Below are 6,691 nucleotides of genomic sequence, written 5' to 3'. Positions count from 1 at the left end.
GCATCTCCAGGGCTAGCTCAGGTCATCCCATGGGGCTGCCATCCCCAGAGCATGGCCCCTGTCCTACAGACCGTTGCCCCTACATGCAGTAGCATCTTGCCCTGCTTGGAATGGATATGCCAACCAGCCCGTTTATCTTTGTACCATGCATTTATTTTCTTAAGTAGTCACTGGTTTATATATCCATGATTTAACTGTCAGGGGATGAGGTCTGCAGCCAGCCTGGATGATGACATTGAACTGCCACGTTCAACTCTCAATCTCTCTGTTGTCTGAAATGTTACTTCCAGTTGGTTTTACTTAGGAGACATTGCCTGAACCCCCTGCCTCTGCTGTTTGAGACGAGCAGGCTGGCTGCTGCCTGCCCCTCTCCCTCTCATGCACGCACATGTGCACTCTCTTCTCTCCCACACCGCTGGCTCACGCATTCTCCGTATGAAGATAATAGGCTCAGAACTTCCCTTCTTTGTCTGTCTCTGCCTCATCTGGGTCCCACAGTCTTCAGTGTGTCCCTTCCCCATGTATGGATCCACGACTCTTCCAGAGCCTTCCTCGAGGTGCCTGCCTGCACACCTGCCCTCACAGCCCCTTCTCTCAGGTACTGGGGACTCATCTCCTACTGCTTGGCTGCCATAAATCCAGCAGCACCTCCCAAAGCCTCCAGATGGGTGTTTTTTCACCTGCTCCCTGCACACATGTGCACACACATCCTGTCTGCTGCTCCTGCTCTGTGCTTACTCAACATGCTTTTGGCCTCCCAAGCTGGGACAGATGACAAACACAGCCTTTGAGGTCCTTGGACCAAACCCCAGTGTGCAGACCCTCCCCCAGGACCTCCAGCCTGTCCCCAGCCTTCCAGGGTTAAGTGTGTCCTATCCCCATGCTGCCAGCACATGAGCGTTCTGGCCTTGAGGCTGCCACTTCAGGGGGCAGAAAGAACAGACTTCATCAGGATTTTGTCATCAGGACTGCTAACTATTTCATAGGCTGGGAAATAAGTAGGTCTGATCCCAACTTGAAGGTCCTGCACGCCTGTGTCTTTGACCACTCCTGATCAGCATTTAAGCCCCCAGCGGGAAAAATGGTACCTTGAATGCCAGATAGAAAGAATTTCTCTTTCCTTTCTCTGTGTTTCTGTCTGGCCATCCACCCAAATGCTCACAGAGATGTTGTAGATGCTACATCTAACAACCAGAAGAAAAGCCCCTGATACTCACTGCGGGCTCCTGGGGACACACTGGGAACCTCTCAGAATTGAAACTTTCTATTAATTATTCTTATTGTTGCTATTAGGAAGGTGGGAAAGCACTGGCCTGCTCAGTAGGGCAAGCAGCACGTGCTGCCCTCATTTTAATCAGAACCTCTCCTTCCTACCGTACCAGGGTCAGGCTGCATTTGGCCGAACACACATGTTCTAATTGTAGGAAGCAGTTAATAGGCACAAGGATTTATGTGTATCTTATCTACTGCTGGCATTTTATTAATTGTTCCCAAAGACTGAGGCTTTTCAGACTTTCATTTTAATTAGAAGGAACTGTTGCCAAAAGCAATTTCTCTCAGGCAACTTTCACCGTTTGCTGAAGTCCTCATTTATCTGATATTATTACAAGGCCAAGTTACAATAAAAAATGTTAGAACAGCCCATCTACTCAAGTTCTGAGAAGCGTCCTAGACCACAGCTGCAGGGAAGAGCTTGCCTTGTACAAAAGCTCCTGTCCTTGGCTCAGCTGATTCTCCCAAGCAGCTTTGCTCCCTTCATGTGCTCCATCCTTCAGGGAGATAATGAGGAACTACCTTTAAGCCTGTTCAAAAATGCAGGAAAAGTGTACGATTACCTGCAGGGAACATTTAAAGGCCTACTTATGTTTCAGCGGTGACTTAGGGCAGCGCTCTGTGTAGAAGTAATCTGCCTTTTGATCATAGTCCCTCTAATCTTCCCTGCCTGCTTTTTATTGCCCATAGGAATTTGTGCATGTAAACACTCATTCAGCTGCCTGGGTTGTTTTTATTTATACTAGATGACGATGCTGTTTGAACTGCACAGTACTCAGACACAGATAGCAGTTGATGCTCTGCAACGGGAAGGTGGATGGGTTCACAGCTGTCTCACGGGACCAGAGGAGCACATTGCACCAAACAGTGATAACCATAAGGCTGCATCTGCCGTGCAGACACATTGCCTGGAAAATCCAGCCCTGATGCAAAAGCAGAGTTAAGGAACTGTCCTAACCCAAAGATTATAGTCTGCAAGAGGCAAGGAGCTGTACAGTATGTGAGGGAAAAGCCACAGGGACAATAACCACATCCCGTGGGTGCACAGAGACAAACACATTAACAGGATATTTGAGCGACAGAGACAGCCACATATATGTCACCTGCTTGGCTACTACTGGTGGCATAGTTCAGAAATTAAGCGATGGCACCAGATCATCCCTAGCCTGGGGAAAGTCCCATCTGACCAAGGGAAGAGACCTCAAAGTTCGGGATGGCTCAGAACTTACAGAGAAAGAGCACAAACCCAGAAGCATCACTGAGAATACTTTCACAGGGGTATTTTGTCCATGACAAGTGACATACATGTAGTGTCGATATGGCTATGAGGGCCTTTGGCAAAATTAAGTGATGGACAACTCAGAAAAAAAGGATTTCACAAGAATGAGAGCCATGTGGTTGATCGGCCAAAGGGTCAGGAATTAGATTACCTATAAAATATTCGATTTTATTTTAAGCTCTTGCTGCAAACTATCAGGTACACAAATTATATTCCTTTCATGAGGAATTCTTAGTATTTCACTCTGTGAATACTGCCAGAGGCCTTCCATCCATCTATTGGTACTCTAGATTTCAACAAGTTTATGGTGACATTTATTTCTTCTCTTGCTGAAGTGGATATAAATAGAGCTAAATAAGATATTTGCCTTTGTAACACCAAGCTCTGGGCAGCTTCTTTTATTGCTACTGAAACTCCATAATGTTGGTCATTAAGCTCTGCTCAGGCAATTTAATGCAAAGCATCACTCGGTAGTAGTTTTTAGTAATAGAGGAACACACCATGACACATTGCAGCACCCACAGACACCACTGTCACGATACGCATGCAAATGGATGTTCAAAGCTCAGGGTTTCTAAAATAACTGTGCCACCCATATGAAAGGCATTTGGAGATGGAAAATGAAGAGCCCACAAAAAAGTGTGTGGATGAATTGACGTTCTAGGGGAAAAAGACTCATCAGTTTGAAACAACTGAGGATAATAAAACCTATTAATTGATCACAGATATTCAGACACTTCCCACAGAGATGCTACAATGGTACAGTGAAACTGATATATGTATGATACAAAGCTCTTGTAAGGCCTTAATCTGAGTATGTGCACCATTTCTAGTCATCTGTGCTTGAGAAAGATGGATTGAAACAGAAATACATACAGAGCCATCCAAACATGATAATCAGAGGAATGAAAAGCCTCTGTCTTCAGAGGAGATGGAAAGATCTGGCTCTTTTAATCTCAAGAAACAAGAACTAAGAGAAGAAATGATTGCTCTCGTCAGTAGGGCAGATACCAAAGGAGGGAACAAGGACTTCTGAAGATAAAGAATACTGGCAGAAGAACAAAGGGCTATAGCCTGGAAGTTAATAAATTTGAGCTGGGAATCAGAAGAAAATTTCCAAGCATCAGAGAAGTGAGATTCTGGAACAATGCTGCAAAAAGAGATAGAGTTTGGTGCAAAACAAACTTGTTTTTAAACCAGAAATTAGTAAGATTAACAACATGATTATCCAATGGAGTTGTTGTGAGAGCAGGGCTCCTTCCAGCTCTACCCTGATGGTTCAGGAGATGCAATTGACCCTGTGTTTGATGCGAAAATCAACAGAAGGTGCAGCTAAAGGGAGGGGGTATGTTTCCGATTCAGGTCTCTGCAGAATTTGTTAGGAGCACACGTCTTTCAGACATGGACAAAGGGACCAGCGGACCAAGTGGACAGGCAGCCATCACAACTGAGTGATCACTTACAATATGGAACCCTTGCAAGCTGACATTTTCTTGAAGCAAATAAGAACCAGAAATAATGAAAAATAAACAAATGGTAAAAGTAGTTCATTTTCAATATCATCCGTTTGGGGTTTATGTTTCGGGGGTTTTTTGGTAATAAAAGTTCTTTGAGAAGATCAGTCAGAACGTGACCAGGTAAATACCAATCACTTTAGAGAGCCACATTAATTCTGAAAAATTGGCCCCAAAAAAGCTTAAATCCAAACCATTTTCCCAATAATGGGTCAATAGCAGTGCTCATCTCATCACCCCTATGTCAGGATTTTTTATATTCTTATCAAGCAGCAACCTTACTCTCCATTTGACATCTGTTGGTGCTGCTCGGATCTGTAACATTTATACAGTTACTTGCAAACCTCACTTTGGCAATCAGCTTTCAAAACTGCAGATGAAGCCAAAACCTGCTTTTTCTGTGCATGAGGCAATAGTGCCATCTCGTGGGAAATGCTCTTGCCTCGTGCCTTATGGTGGGCAGAGGAATTTGGAACCTTCCCTCATACAAACAGCTCCTCAAAAAATAAAGATGTAGGGGTTTTGAGGGGCTTTTCTGGGTTTTTTTTCTTTTTTTAAGTGAGCTCCTTCAGCTTAGCACATAAACTTGTCCACTATCCTTTTCCTGCACTGTGGTAAGCTTTCATAAGGTTTTTTGCTCTGCTCCGAGGTGCTCTCCTACAAGCCGTGGCCTCAGCACCCTGTTTGGATCCAGCCTGGGGAGCCATATGAGTAGGAGGCAGAGCAATGCTACTCTGCATCGTCCAGCACAACCAGGCTCACTGAGCAAGCACGTGCCATGAGTCCTTGGGTGTGCCACATGTGCGCTACACAAACACACACAGTTGCCAGTCACATCTCAACCATGCTTCTCCTATTGATATTTTCAGTCCATTTTGTCTGACTTTGTCTCTGTTTACCTTTATAATGGCATTTTCCTTCCATCTCTGCAAAACCAAAACACAAACAGCACTTCATGCACCAGAGAACAATGGAAACCTGTTTACGTTTAAAATGCCATCCACCTTGCAGAGGGTTCATCTGTTTCTTCAGCAATCAGTAGAAGTAGTGTGCTTCTTCCAGCGAGCTATATGTGCATGGCTGCTTGGTGAGGAAGGGAACAGACTAGCCCAAATAAGCTTCCTTTTACACACAGCAGGCATTAAACAGAAAGCCAGCTGCCTGCTTCACGCTCAAGCCTTTTCTGCAAGGCTTTTCCCTGTGCCACCATGCTGCTCTGCTGTGACTCCTCAAATGCTGGGAGGGCTCTCCTGCCAAAATGACAGCAAGCTGTAACCCCATCTGGGCTCTGGCCAACCTGCTTCTTTGTGAGCAAATAGAGGTAAATCCAAACACTTGAGAACTATTCCTTTTCGCTTTTCTGGATCCCTCGCAAAGATGGTGAGTTCTGAAGCTATCAGATACCTATTAACCAGAAACTGAATTAAACAGGATGTGGTGCTCACAGCAAGTTTTCTTTTTCATCCTGCATGCAGTGGCTCAAGACATGCTCAAGTATGAATCTCAGGCTGGTACTTCCATGATGCTGTTGGTTCAGCGTTACTAATGAAGCCAAGCACCAGGAAAAATGGGAAATGTTATTTCATTTGTCATTTGTACACTCTCACCAATATTATAAAATTGATATTTATATTTGTATTTATATAATACCAGTATTATGAGAACAAACTGTAGCACTCATATATTTTGTCTTCCTGTATGAGGCTCTAGATCCTTTCCCTAGACTATTACACATGTAGAGCAAAATAGGCACGCACTCCCAAGCTTAAAATTCCTGAGATGGACAATCTATCTCAACTCTCAATAAACTGTGGCAGTATGTTACAGCAATATTAACAAATCAGACCACAAGCTTACAGAGGAACAGATGTCACACTGAGGTTTGGTTTCAGATGTCCATTTGCAATAACAGCAATTGAGATCTGGTTTAATTTGGTTTAAGCTAAATTCAGAATGGACCAGGTGCTGTTAGTGTAACATACAAAGAGCTTACACGTGGTATTTTATTAATTCTCTAACAAAATAACCAATTTACAGTAACAGTTTTAAGGTACTAGTGTAAAACACATTGTTTATTCAGACTAATTGACACGGACATGTTATTTAGATTGCAGTTAGTAATTCCTGAAATTCCTGCCTGGGTGATAAGAACATATGGTACTAACTGGTGTTAATCAACTGAAAATGGTTAAATTCAAAATTTCATATGCATTTCATTCATTTAACAACTGAAGAATTCAAAGACAGTACTTCATTGAAACCACAAGATCATCCGGTTCAGCAATACACCATCCACTGACTGGAAGTGAAAATACAAAAAGTATTTCTCTATTAAAGGACTGGCACAGCTCTACCTGTGTCTGGTTTTAGTTGGATAGATTCCTGCTCAAATTACAGCAGCACATAGAAATAATAGAGTTCGCTTTTCTGAGCAAAGGTGTGATATTCAAGATAAAGTTGAAGGCAGCAACAATATGTCTTGAGGAGGCCTTCACACTGAAGCACCTAATACTTCACATGCCCTCATGTAAGCGACTAATACTTCACATGTCCTCATGTAAGCAACTCATCTCAACCTGAACAGTAATCACTCGCACACTTGTGGCATGCAAAGTGCTTTTAAGGA

This window comes from Psittacula echo, assembly GCF_963264785.1.
Source record: "Psittacula echo genome assembly, chromosome: 1".
Classification (NCBI taxonomy): domain Eukaryota; kingdom Metazoa; phylum Chordata; class Aves; order Psittaciformes; family Psittacidae; genus Psittacula; species Psittacula echo.
Note: the sequence above shows the minus strand (reverse complement) of the source record.